This window comes from Lonchura striata, chromosome 9 (genome assembly GCF_046129695.1).
Source record: "Lonchura striata isolate bLonStr1 chromosome 9, bLonStr1.mat, whole genome shotgun sequence".
NCBI lineage: Eukaryota > Metazoa > Chordata > Aves > Passeriformes > Estrildidae > Lonchura > Lonchura striata.
Window position 1 is genome coordinate 19022800 of NC_134611.1, and position 14575 is coordinate 19037374.

The 14575-nt window shown below is 39.4% G+C and overlaps 2 long non-coding RNA genes across 2 annotated transcripts in view; both read right to left on the reverse strand.

The window, feature by feature from the left end:
* Window positions 1–14575, reverse strand: part of LOC110468626 (uncharacterized) — a 386804-nt gene that overhangs the window by 75268 nt on the left and 296961 nt on the right. The gene's annotated exons all lie outside the window — the stretch shown is intronic.
* The window catches only part of LOC144246764 (uncharacterized), a 57109-nt gene that overhangs the window by 39648 nt on the left and 2886 nt on the right, over window positions 1–14575 (reverse strand). The window lies entirely within an intron of this gene.

Consider the following 14575-nt stretch of genomic DNA (forward strand, 5'->3'; position numbering starts at 1 on the left):
TTTCAAGACAAGGCACAAATGGAGGGGGAATGTCATTCCCTTGTTAAAATTAATTAAGTAACCTAACACCATACATCTGGGGAGAGGACAGAAGGAGAAAGGAAGTTCTCCTTGTTCTCTGCTTACCATTTAAGCCCTGCTGCATGGTGCAATAGCATCACAGTGCTGTTAGTAAGGCTCCCTATGCTCTGCTGGCCCTTAATGCAGTGGCAGAGCTTGTGCTTTGTGAGGTTCATGCTTTGGAGTGACCACATCATATCCCTTGTTAGACACTCGTCACTTTTTATGTTAAACATTTTCAATTTATCATAGCTACATTGGACAAGCCAGGGAGATCTTGCTGGCAGCATGCTGGGTTTTTATAAACTCAGTACAGCATGAGAAACAGTTGAGAATTCTGGAATGGAGAATGGACACAACTTACTTCCTTGATGTCAGGAACAACAGAGGGCATCTGAAAACCAGCAAACTCTGACAACAAGCATCTGTCACCCTTTGTCTTGTCACCTTGATATCTACAGCTGAAAATCTCTGATAATAAAGGCTATGGATACTGCCAAACTATAGTCCCCACTGGGTGGTTCTACATTGCCATTATTAGACTTCATGATTAATGCTCCACAAACATGTATTGTTCTTGTATACTGTATACTTCTTTAGAAAAGTTTTTTGGTTTTCAAATCTATCTGTGAAAATCAGGCAGATTACAAACTATATTTTAATTAATGAAAATAAAAGCCTCCTTATCCAGCCATTTTATAGGAGTTGGTGGATTATGTGGTAAATTCTGTGGCTGCAGAACTGTATTAAAAGAATCCCAGCTTTGACTACTGTCTATTGTTCTACACGATCAGTTACTGGGATGCATCTCCCACTGAAGTCAATGTCAAACTTCACACTTAATTCAATGTTTCTGCTACTTACTTCAAAAGAAAGCATTTTAATTGACTTGGGACTATCCAGGTGCATATACATCTTGCCTATGTAAACATGTTTTTGTTCCTTTTATCCCCAATATCTGTTTCCATGCACAATGTTTCTTTACCTACATGCTCAGTCTGCATTAAATTAGCAAAAACTTTTGTTGACAGTGGCTTTTCCCAAAAATTCAAGTTTGGGAAAGTATTAAAATATATTATCAATCCTTGGGGTGCTAAAAGAGAATGCAGCTTGGCTGGGGAGAGACCATCAATCAGTATAAAGATGCAATCCTGTCCTCTCCCAGGATCCTGGCTGTATGCCCCCTCCTCCCTGTCTTGGTGATGCTGGCCCAAGTGCTCGCCTTACCATGCTTCAGGGAACTGACCTAGCTGGAGCAAAATCTTTCCTTTGGGCTGCACTGGTTTCCAGCAGGAGCACATGTGCTGGTTTCCAGCAGGATGTGTGTCTCAGCTCTGCTGCCACGGGAGCTGCAGCACCCACAGGAGGAGGGTGGGGGGAAACACCCCTTTGGACAGCTGCCTGCTGGTTGAGTGACTTGGCTGAAACCTCAGATCAAATCACACTTAGGATCATGGCCTCTGAGAGAACTGTGCTTTGAGGAAGTAGAATGCATTGAGGATGAAATATGTCTAAAGAGAGGACAAGAGGAATAATTGCCTCCTTCTCCATCAAAACTGTAGTGAACCTCTCACTCAGTTCCTGTATTGTACCACATAGCTGAGGTGCTTTACACAGACTATGTGAATATTCTTTTGCCCTCCTGAGGTTCATCATGCCAGACATTGGCTTCTGGTTGTGCTACCATCACACTCCCAGCAGTGCACTACACCAGCCACTGGGCTTGGGTGGAGTGAGGAATGTTGAGGGTCACCACTCTTCCCCAGCTGTCCAGTGCAATTTATAGGCTATTTCCTGGCAGTTGCCCAGAACGCCAATGACATACAACCAGTAGTAGACCCAAGAATGTCAGCAAATGTAAAAATGACACATTTAAAATTCAATTTACTGGAACCAATTTTTAATCAGTTAAAGAGTCTGTATGAGTTGCATCAGTAGAATTGGGCTTATGGCAGTATCCATTTCAAAAGCACTCATATGACTTAGAAATTTAAAGTCTCAACTGTAAGAGTATTAGGAGCATAAATATCTTTTGTTTTCAAAGGAATCCAGACCCAGAGTCACTGAGGTGCTTTCAGAAGTCTGCATTTTGCCCTTGAGAAATTGTATTTCTCCAATCTATTTTCTACTGAGACATGGAAAAGGCAGAATTATTCGGCTAAGAGAGTTGATTCCTATACAAAAGATTACATGATTTTCTAGATTGTGTTTTTTATGATCATTGATAAAATCAAGGAAAAAGACTAACTGCCTCTTCTTGTCAGGAACTGTGGAATGCAGAGGACAGGCTGATAGAAGAGGGTGGAGGCAGTTTGCAAAGCACTAGATTAGATCAACTTCTTGTCACCTAACTCAATCGCAACATTTCCCTTTCATCTTTACTTTTAGCCTTTTTGGCCTGTAAAAGATGAAAAGAAAGTACATCAATTGCCTGGATATGAGATGTATTTCTCAATAGTGGTATAGAAGTTGGAAAAATAAATTTCTTTGTGTATGCAGATTTTTCCTGGGATGCTTTCCCAGTGTTGGAAACCTCCTTTCAGGCATATATTGCAGAGGGCCGAGAAGAAAAACACATATACATGTTCTTCTGGGGTAGGAAGTCCCAAAGAAAGGGGACTTCCATGACCACTTATGAAAGTGTAGTTGATACCCTATCATCTCACACTTAGCTGAATCTCATTTGTAGTCCCATTCATGCAGGGACATTTTTCCATCTGTGTTACAGAGGTCTGAGCTGCCCAGGTTTGCTACAATTTCCCACTCTCAGAGAGAATGGTCATGCTTTTAAACATCTCTGATCCTCCTCAAAAGTATCCTAGATGCAGCAGCATGCCAAGTCCTGTAGAGCAGAATGCAATATAAGGTCTCAGACCTATGTGGGTGAAGATGCACATTCAAGGATGTGACTTGCAGAACCGCTGGCTGCTGAGATAATATTTTCCCATTACTTTGCATAGTTTGGAAAATTGATACATGACTTTAGCCCTGTAGTAATAATTAGATATGTACAGAGAGATATTTGGTTATTGATCTACTCCTAATCAGGAATCAAACAACCTTATCTTATGACAAAGTATAATTAACTATTTTGTTAATTACTATAATTATCCTTCCTACATTTATTTTGACAGCAGTGTCAGTAGTGGAAAACTATTTCCTTAAATTGCTGTTGCCTATTATGAATTACAAATTCATACAATTTTAACAAATTATTTTATTCTCCTTTTAGCAGTATGTTTTGCAACAGACAACTTTTCATTAAAAAATGAGCATCTACTTGAAAACCAGGCTACCAAGGTCACACACAAATTAGCTGTTCCAGAGTTTACAAAAACTATATTTGAACAAATTCAAGATTCTTTTTTCTTTCCTCTCCTGTGTAAGTTCCTTTGGATGAGTAGATGACATTATAAGATGTGGGGAAAAAAGGAAGGGAGAAGAATAGGGAGGAAAAGAAGAGGAAGAGAAGGAGAAACAGAAAACCTGAATGGCTTATAGTGGTAGTTACCCAGAGGTAGCCAGTGGGGACAAATGAACCAAAACGTGACCCATGAAATTCTACAATTTGTTTTTTCCACTGAAAATTATCCTCTTTCTCTTTCAACTATGTGATGAGGAGAGGGAGAATACACAGAGGCAGCAGAGATATACTGGTCACACTCTGAGATGCAGAACTGCTTTTAATTTTACCATATCCCAAATAGGCGACTTAGAAACGAGAGACGGTTGTGGCCAGCAATCTTTGAAAACACAGGTATTCAAGTGGGAGCCCTTCATATGCTTTTAAAGCTGGAATCAGACCATCTGCTCCGTGCTTCATTTAGCAACTTCTATTCTTAACTAAAATACTTTTTGAGCCAGCTGCTTCAGCACTGCAATTCCTTCTTCTGGCCCAGCAGAGCTCAGCCTCTGGGGAGGACTGATAGAGCTTTTAGTACAGTGCATTGTCCAAGAAAAACTGAGCTTCCTTCTCTTGTTGGGACAAGGCCTATCAAACAGCAAAAAAGACATGTGGCACTAATAGAAAAATTGCTTTCATTAAGATGGGCCTGTATTTTCTGTGGGTTGCATCTTCCACTAGGAAAAGGAGGGAGTAGGGAATAAAAGGGGCTGAACCACATCTGAGCCTAGCACGCTCACCACCTGCCTCTGTGATTTGCACTTGCAAAGTATTATTGCTCCAGAGAAAAATTCTTTGTTTCTAGTCTTTAAATAAACTTCTGAGGTGTCAGGATCATATTTTGAAATGACAGAATGGGTGAGGAAACCTGCACCACTAAAAAGTTTCATCCAATACATCTCCCTTGTGGAATGGCAGTGACAGAGTTAACTGAGTTGGCACCACTGCTGTAGTGGAGTAACACAATTGTGTTTTCTGAGTGGCAATGACTAACATGGTCAGCAGTTGGTGCCAACAGTTAACCTCCTAGTTTGCTTGTAGCAAAAGTAATTTACTCGGTACACAGACATCTACTACAGTCTAATCTCCTTAACAAGAGATTACAAAGGGGTGGCAGGCTGAAGTGGCATAAAATTCCAAATACTATATCTATTTTTACTCATTGACAATACACTAATATCCATGGGACAAGGATTAGTAAACAGAGAAATATATTCTTTCTTAAAAGACAGCTTTTCTCCCTGGTTTAAAATTACAGTAGAGCAGATCTTTAAAAATGAAATAGGAAGATCATCACTGTGCCATCGCAGGGAAGCATTTTTGCAGTATGGACTTACAGGAGCTGCATTTCAAAATCAGGCAAAACCACATGAAAGTGAATATGGTGTTCATATGTAGAGCTATTTATAGTGGGTGTGCTTGCTTGATTTCAGAACTAGAAACAAAAAGACCAGTGCATGAGACATACAAGTAACCACAAAAGGACCAAGGAGCTCAGTTTTACTGAAGTATTGATGTGGCTTATAATACTTGGTGAGCTTCTAGAATCGCATGGCAAGATAACAAGTTCAGCTGTTAGCAAAAAGAATGATATTTCTGGCCCTTGTTATGGAAGAAAGTTTGAAAAAAATCATAGAATACAGGCACACTATGTATACTGATTGTATACTCATTGTATACAATCACTAAAGAGATAAGTATGGCCAAAATGCACTTACTACAAAATCTCGTGATTTAGCATAATTTTGTAATTTTTAGCATTTCTCAATCATGGGTTTTGAATGCATGGGGTTGGCAAAATACCACCATCATAACTAAGCAAGAGCTTAATGAATGAGTCTAGATGCATTAACAGGATGTGGAATGTAATGCCAATAAGTATTAGATGGGGAATGAAATTCAAATAATGAATAAATTTGGAGAAAAATTATAACTTCAGAGATCTATCATTAATAGAGACAGAGGCAAAGGCCTGTTTCTTAGTTAATCTACTTCCATTATAGCTAGCAGAAATCAACCACTGATGTTAATTAGAACAGGATCAGGCCAGCAATTAGCAATCAAAAAACCTCATATTTTAATATATTTATATACCTATGGTTATTGATAATTTACTTGGGTTAAAATCATCACTGGCACTTGGGATATTCTTTTGCAAAGGAAAAGACACATGAAGAAAAGTTTAAAGAAAATCCATCAAGTAAAATATTTGGGATCATCAATGGGCTGACAAGTAACCCTCATGCGCATCAGCTCCCAAAAATCTGTAAAGCCTTTCTGTGCATTTTACAATTTTATCCAAAAACCACTGCTAGAGGAGACACAAAATACTAATGTACAGGCAAGGAATGCAACCTGGACCAGACAATAATCATGAGGGTTCCACTTGTTCCAATTCTGTCAGCTCTGCAAACTCATTGGCATTTTTGCTTTACTCTTCCTTTTTATCTTGAACACCAAAGAGAATATTCCAGGCATTGATTGCACTTCCAAAACCTAAATACCAACAATATCAAGAGATAGACTCCCTGGTAGTCTGATTTGCATGTCCTGCCATCCCCAGGGCTGGCAGATGATGGATGCCTGATTCATCACCCAGCAACAATCAAGAGCATTTTAGGGTGCTTTTGGTTTTCTACCTCTCTATAGAAGTTCTTGTGACTTCCTTTGAATTCTTGCAGGGATACATAATCACCCTTTTGTTCCAGTCCCAGTTCCAGTCCCAGTCAGGCACAGTGTTTGATGAGAGGCACCACCTCTGCAGGCAGGTGCCTTGAAGTGCCACCACTGACTCTGGGGTGCTAGATATGTTACCAAGCAGCTGAGCTGCTCTAATGCAGTCAGCCTCTGTCATGAGGAGGATTTCTCATTTCCACCAGTGCCTTATGAATGAAACTTTCCAACTTTTGCAGTCAACCTATCTGTCTCTGTATTTTCATCAACAGACTGTTCCCTTTACCTGGTTTACTTGCCCTTTTCATATTTTTAAAAACAATTTCTCTTTATTGATCATACGATTCAATAAAATTATTCTCTTGGTAAGTGTGAAAGGTTGTTTTTTTCTTGCCAGTGCTGTGTGTACTTCTGCAGCTCCCCATTACCATGGCTTCCACTAAAAACTATCATCTTTAAAGGTCACTTGTTTCCTTACACGTGCAGTCAAGCCCAACAATGATTTAATGACACCTGAACAAGCTTGTATTAAAATTATGCACAGTGCGATCATAAATAATTATTAAGAAAAAGAAGAAGAAAGAAAACACATTTCCTTTCTAGAAACTAGCACCAAAGATATTAGTTAAAATGTTAAAGTATATTAACCAATTACATAAAACCCTTTCATATTGCCTTGCTTCATTTCAAACATGGCACAGGCTATTTTGTCTGTGAACTCGAGTGGAACAAAAAGCTGCAGAATGCAATTTGTGTCAGGGGCTGGGCTGCAGAGGGACAACTAATTCTAATTAGTGCAAATTCCCCACAGGCCAGTCAGAGGCCTCGTGCAGAAGCCGCCGCCACTGCTGAGCTCCTCTGCCTGCAACAGGTGGACCGGGGCGGCCGCCATGGCTGGCGACAGCTGAGGGCAGCGCTTCGCCGGACACCCCTAATTAATGGCCTGCACGTCCAGCCTTTGAATGTGATAGCTTTTAATATAGGTCTGAACTAAGGAAGATTGGCTCTTCTAATTGGTTCAAATTAAACTGGTGGCAGACTTTGCTAAGTAACGGTCGGGCTGCAATGCCCATCTCATTTCAGATTAAAGCTCTGCTGATCAGTGTAAAAAGGGTAGGGCTGGAAAAAGAAATTACTGGGGGGAAAAGTCTTGGCCACCTGATAATACTGGTATTCTAGTGAACACGTCCCTAATATGTCCCTAAAATATTTCTGCAATTCAATAATATTCAATGTTTGATGTATATTAGAAAGATGTTTTAAAAATTCTAATGGATTATAAGAAATAATGATGGCAAGGAAGGCACAGTTCATTAACCTAAGTATTAGACTTCCTAAATAAGCCTAATTTTGAACTGTTTGGTCTAAAGTAAACTGAGTGTAAGATGGGCTGCCTGATTTGCAGCCTGTCTTGTTACACTTGCTCCCATTCATGAAAACTGCTTCAGAGAGAGCCAGTCCTAATGAGAGGCAGCCCTCCCACCCTGCCTGCGGGACGGAAGGGAGAAGATGTATAAGGTTTGATATAACATGCCGGTTGGAAATGCTTTTTAAATAACCAAGCAATGAAGCATACTTCACAGAGATTAGGATTATCTCATTTGCAAAATTTCATAATAGCTAAACACCAGTGGAAAAACTTTGGTTTAATCCTGCTGAATTATACACATCGAGTTATATCAGGCAAACAGTTAATTGTTAGGGATTTCAGAAACTTGGGGCCTGACACCTGAACTGTAAAACATGTTTTACTTGACTTGTATTTCTCCATGTACCAGCCAATGGGAAGCTATGGCAGAAGTGGCAAAGGAGCTCTGCTCTCCTTGCTTCCCAGCAGGCTGATACTTTGGAGGAGTGCTGGATCTATCCTTGTGTGCCAGTGCTGTGACCTGCCATGCACTCGTGTGGATACCCTTGACACTGCCCAGGGCCACATATTTTATCCAAATGATACTATCAGCTATACTAAACAGATATTCTGGGTGCTCTGTACCTCTGTACTAAGGGCTTGACTTTAAATAATCCATCATCATCATTTCACACCACTTTTAAACTAACAGGATTCATTTCTCTTGTTACATTTCCTTTTACTACACATTTCAGCTAAAAACACTCCAGAGGGGTGTGCCAACTCCAACTATGTCAAAAGAATGATTTTATTAAGAAAATGCCTCAAATGCTACCTCACAGCATTTTCCACTACTATTGTTTTGATTGCACCAGAGGCTAAAATGTGACTTTTTTTAATAACAGATTTGCATAAGTTGATCTGAAAGATCCCCATGTGATGACATTACTTCAGGGTTGGCCTGTCGTCTCAAAAAAGCCCGAGGTGCTAGCCCCAAAGAGATCAAACTCAAGAATTAACTAGTCTTTATAAAGGAACATCTCTACAAGCAGTAAAACAAATGATTATCAGTTCTTTTTGGCGATGGTCTATGCCAAGCTAGAGAAAAACAGAGCTTTCAAACACTGACAATCTGGTATATTGAAGTATGACCATTATTTTTTATTTTCCACATTTTTGGTCCAAAGACAGTTCTGAGTAATTGATTCCCATAATGAGCTATGGTTCGTTAGTCAATTTAATTTATAATTGAATTGGATGGATGTAACTCTGTGTAAAATTGTCTCTGAAGAATCTGTTTTGTTCGTCTGTTCAACTTCTGACAGGGATGGAAGAAAATCTAAATTATTCCCTTCTGCAAGAGGGAAAAACTCTGAAAGTCTCAGCATCCCTTGTGAAATTAAGAGGAAAATATTTTTAATAGTTGCCATGCAAAAATAATATGGCTTTACTAAAATTTATACAGCCCTGACAATTAACACATTAATGTCTGGAATGATGGTTTAAAATGAAAATCAAGACAGCAGGAATGTAGGAATCAGCAGTGCTGCCCGAACAGCTGGAAAGATCACTTTTTACCAGATATTTACTGGTAAGTCATATCTTCTTTGCAAATATTGCAAAATCTGAAGAATTTCCTTCTCTGTGCGTTTATATTGATATCCTGATTATACACCTCCATTGGGGAGTGACTGGTGTGAAGAATAGGACTCAATGGGTTAAATTTTTCTCCTGTTTATAACCTGGAAACCCAGAGTTGCTTCCACTGTCACAAGCTGTAGGACTTTTCTAAATGCAGTTTGTTTTAGTAGAGATCTGGGAATTATTGCTCTACACTCTGCAGGCCTTCTCTTGGCCACTGTAAAGTCCAAAAAATAACAGAGCAATATATGAGAATGGTTTCTGCTTAGGAATAGAGGCAGGGAAGAAATACATTGGTTTAGGGTTTGAAGATGAACAACAGTTTCCATTTTTGAGTTAATTTTGCCCTGGGGTTCTTTGGGCCTCAAGACTCACATACAAACCCACTTTCTTTCCAGAGAAAATACTGAGGTTCTCATCATGTGCTGAATTCAATTCCTTTCTAATTTGTCATGTCTAAAGAGAAACACTGAGTCTCTGTCTCTATTACTGGTCTTAGCAAGACATATCAGTATTGAAAGATACATTTAACTTACAATGAAAAGCAAGTTAATTAATTCATTCAATATTTGTATTTTTCTACACAGACATACTGATATTGGCCATTGATTGTGAGTTAACAGACACAAATGCTAGCAGTAAAAGAATTGCTACACTATTATATAAGCGTAGTATTGCTTGTAATCGAGCCTCACGCGAAAGCAAAATATACATGCTCTGTTTGCTCAAAAAATAAAGTGTACTGAGAAGCATTGCAGTGGGATAGGTGATGATGATCAGCTATTATCAGTCCCAGCAGGCACATAATTTTTCTTAACAGCCACAGGACTGCTGCTTTGAAAGCCAGGCACAAGGATTTTTTAGTTCAGAGCATTTCACATTGCCTTTTAGAGTCAGGCATGACACACAGCTGCACAAACTCTTATGGCCTCCAGTTAAAGCGTCACTTAACAACCTCATTTGTCTACTTTTGCATCAAGTCCCCAATAAATTCTGATAGGCAACAGGCTCCCAGGCTCCTTATGTTATCCAGATAATGTTTTTTTTTTTTCTTTTCTTGTAATAGTAACAGTAGAAGTGTTGTGTCCAATCTTCAGCATATTCCAGAGTTTGTTTATAATGCTTCTGACCTTTTTTTCCACTAGTAAGTATTTAATCTGGTAGAAGGGATATGACGCAGGTTCAGTGACTGGTCACACCTACCCACCTCTGCTGAAGTGAATGAGAGCTTAAAGGTGGAACTGAGGAGAAAATTTGGCTTATTACATCCACTTAGGGCTGTTTATTTCTGTCTGGGCTGTGCTATATGAATGCAATGGCAGACATAGGTGGAGCTACTGAAGACTGCTCTTATTTTAATTACTACATTCTGGCTGAGAAATTCTTTAATAAAAGTAATTTTCATCACTGCAAATGCATGGGAAACAATGAAAGTTGTTTCCAAAAAATATTAAAGCTGACATCAATCGTTTTTACATAAGGCACAAAGCAGTGAGGGCAAACTCCTCAGTGCAGATAAGAGATGTCACAGTAAACTTATGTTCCATGGCAGTGGTATCAGTTACGATCGATCACTTGGTAGCCAGTGGAAGTTACATTTTTACTTTAGTCTTTAAACTCTTTTGACTGTGCTACCAAAAGTATTGTTTTAATCTAAAGTGCTAGATCAATATTTCTGATCAATAAGCATTCATTTCCAACTAACAAGGACAATGGTTAGTGGATTCCTTTAAACATTTTCATTTCAAGGAAATCTCTGCTGTTCTAGAAATCGGATCTGTAACAAAGAATACAAGGAAAAGGGAAATGAGCACAAAATATAGCAGAGAACCTCCAGATAAATTCAGCTCTTCCCCAGCACAATTTTTCTTTCTCCTGTGATGCTAAATCAGTAAATATTTTTTATGACTTTTATTCTTAAGGTAATTACAAAATTCAACAATATTACAATTAACTCTTCCTGCCAGAGCATAAAAAGTCAAACCAAACAAAATCTGAACTACAAATGACCAAAACCAAACTGACAAACTTCAATTGTCAAAAATTTGATTCTTAGTGATTACAAAGTACAAATCAACAAGTAAAGCTTAGAAAACCTGGCTCACTTAGTAAAAGACTGGTATAGCTTCCACAAACTTCAGGAAAATCCCTCCACTTTCAGCCCAGATAAGTTAGGTCCAAGAAAGGCAACACCTGGCCCAGCCAGCAGCCAAGAGCTGATCCTCTTTAGGGAGAATCTTTCTTCTTGACCACAGACAGATCTTGAGGACTGAGCACTCTTCCCATTCCCTGGAAAAGCCAGACACCATCTTGCCAGAACATCTGGAAAGTCTTCTTGTCCCACTCCACTTAGTCTTGGGCTTTTCAGACCAAGACACAAGTCTGCTTTAAATGTCCCAAGGACTCTGATGGACATTAGAGGCATGCTTGGCTACAAGAAATTAGGGATTTTGCCACAGTAGTGTGTACAGACCACTCCCTTGTATTTTACAAGCCTAACTAGGAGAGAATGTGCTGTTTTCAATGCCTGCAGCTGCGTTTAGCAGTCCCTGCTATACTTAACATTCTCCAACTTTCCATCACCCACACACAATAATTTGCTTCTTCTCATGCTCTCTTCTCCTCAAGATATTGGCTATTGTTTACATGGCAAGAAATACTAGAGTTGTAATTAAAAACCAACTGGATAGCTTCAGGCGGCTGTCAGCATCCCACACTGCAGGAACTAAGTGCTTGGTGTCCTCCATCTCCTCATAGCATTCCTGGCCCTGAGGTGGTGGAAGATGTTTAGCAAGTCCACAGGCACCTCCTTCACAGGGTGTAAAGCCAGGCTGCAGCAGCCGTGGGCAGCTTGTCCAAAGGATGAGTGTTGAGGGTGCTTAAAGCTGTGACTTGAATGCCCTGTGACCAGTGGCCCCTGTCTGTGTGGGAGCAATCACTCAGTGTTGACCTGGCTATGTGAAACCAACTTGAAAGCACGAACCAGAGCCGAGTATAAAGTCTATGCTCTATCTCCTCCTCCTGGTGGCAGAGCTGTGGTTGGGATAGGGTGCAATTAAAATGCAATTAATTGCATTCTACTGGTCACATGGACTTCATTCTCCTTCATACTTCCATGGCATTGAGTTTTGAGTCCACCCCAAAATTCAAAGTTAAGTCAGAAAATTTGTGTGTTTTAATTTTTATTTATCATAACAAGTGAATTCCATGTGGATTTTTCTCAGAAACATAAATCAGTCAAGATTTTTCAACTGCATGTATCCCATAGAATTTTATGAGGAGTCAGGGCCAAACTCAGGGGTCCATGCCATCTTTGCTCTTAATCTCTAGACGAGATATAGGGGAAGTCAGCTGCTAAAGTGGGTTGCATGCAGATTATGCTTTTCTCACTGGGAAATGATGGGAAAAGAATTTTGGCTCCATTAAATACAAAGCATCCCCTCAGACAGAGGGCTTAACACAAAATGAATGGGAGGTCAAACTTTTGTTGGGCTATTAATCTGTACTGTGACTTATGCAGATTGGAAAATATATGAGAAATGTAAACAGAGTATTCACTCTGCATTAGATAGCAGGAGATAGGCAGAGTCGGAATAGATAACCTTTTGTGAACACTAGGAAGCTGGATTTTATGTGAAACTTGTCTGAGTCTGACTCTTTATGGTGCCTATTCATCTACTACAGTACTCAAGTATGATGGAGTAGGTGAAGGAGGAGGAATAAGAGGAAGAGGGCTGCTGGATAGATGCATAAATTTACCATAAATGGTAAAGCTTTCATTGACTTTAACTAAGCCAAGAAATCAGTTCTGCTTTTAAAGGCAATACAGACAAAGAGTGATATGGGCAACATAGGACTTTGGGCAATACTAATCTACATGAAAAAGTGGCACATTCATGAAACTGAAATAATGTTAAATCTAAAAACAATCTTATGCATCATAAAACTCATATATATTGCATTTTTCACTCTCTTTGTTGTTCTGTTTCTTTCTTCCCAGCTGTTTTGGCATTGTCTTCCATTCTTCAGGTGTTTTTCAGTCACAATTATTCCCTTGTTTCAAAACACTGGTTCCTGCTCATTTATTTTGCTGACCATGTTTTTTCCATCCCTTACTACAGTCTTCTCCTTGACTTGTCATGACCTATGTTTTTATTCTGGGCTCTTTATTTTGTTCTGCTTCTCTTATTCTTCTTTCCCTCACTTTCTCACACAGACTCCTTCCTATCTACTATTTCTTTTCCTTTGTGTAGTGCTGTCTTTCTTTATCTCATCACTACTTCCTTTTCACTTTTTGTACTTTTTTCTACTTGTGTACTTGCTTTCTCTCTGTTATTTGCTTATATATTCCAGATTCTAAAGGGAAGAATGGGATTTTAAAGAAATGGTGGGATTTTCTGTGACTGTAACCATTCTCTTCTCTTCTCTTCTCTTCTCTTCTCTTCTCTTCTCTTCTCTTCTCTTCTCTTCTCTTCTCTTCTCTTCTCTTCTCTTCTCTTCTCTTCTCTTCTCTTCTCTTCTCTTCTCTTCCTCTCCTTCCTCCTTTTTCCTCTTGTTTATTTTATGTAGGAAATAGACATTTCATCATTTAATCTGTGATCTCCTCTGGGCTTTGACAGCAGCATTTTTGTCCAGTTAAAAATCAAGCAAATACTTGATCACCTGAATGATCCATATCAGAAGCTTTTAATGCAGAATGCAGTCAACTAAATCCCTCAAAACCTTCTCTGTATGATATCACTATGTGACTAAAGATGACTTAGTATCTTGCTGTCACCCAGTCCAGCTAGGCATACCTATAAGCCTAGTGCAAAAGAAAAAGATACTGGATGTTTTCCACCCTTCTAAGACCTAGGCTTGCAACTTAGGTGCTCTGAAAGCACCCAGGTGTCTCCTCTACATGGGCAGTTTACCTCTCAGAGTCCTGTGCTGTGCTCTGAACTGCATTTCAGCAAGGTGTTTAGAAGCAGTTGGTATGAATAATTCTCTTTGAGCTCACCACCTACCTAGTGTTCTTCAGCAACCACCAGGATTGCAGTGCCTTCTGACATCACTTCTTCAAAACAAAGCAGATAGAAAGAAGTCAGACGAAGAGCTAAACCAGACAACAGTCTACTCTATGTGACTGGCCTGGCCCTGCTGGAATTTGAAGGCTGCTACTGGCCTGTGTACTGGAGTCTGGGAACCTCACTGAGCTGGGTACCTATGGTATGACACAACTAGAAGGGTGTACTATACACACAGCATATTAAACAGCTGATGTTACATGCGTTGGGGGAATATTTCCCCCCAAATAACTGTGGGAAATATTAATTATTTATGGAATATTTGCATAACTGCATAATGTGTCTAGATATAAATAACAGATTATTTGCATAACTGCATAATGCCACTAATCACGGGAAGAAAAAAAGAACAAAATATTTCTGGCATTTGATCACACTGTGTCA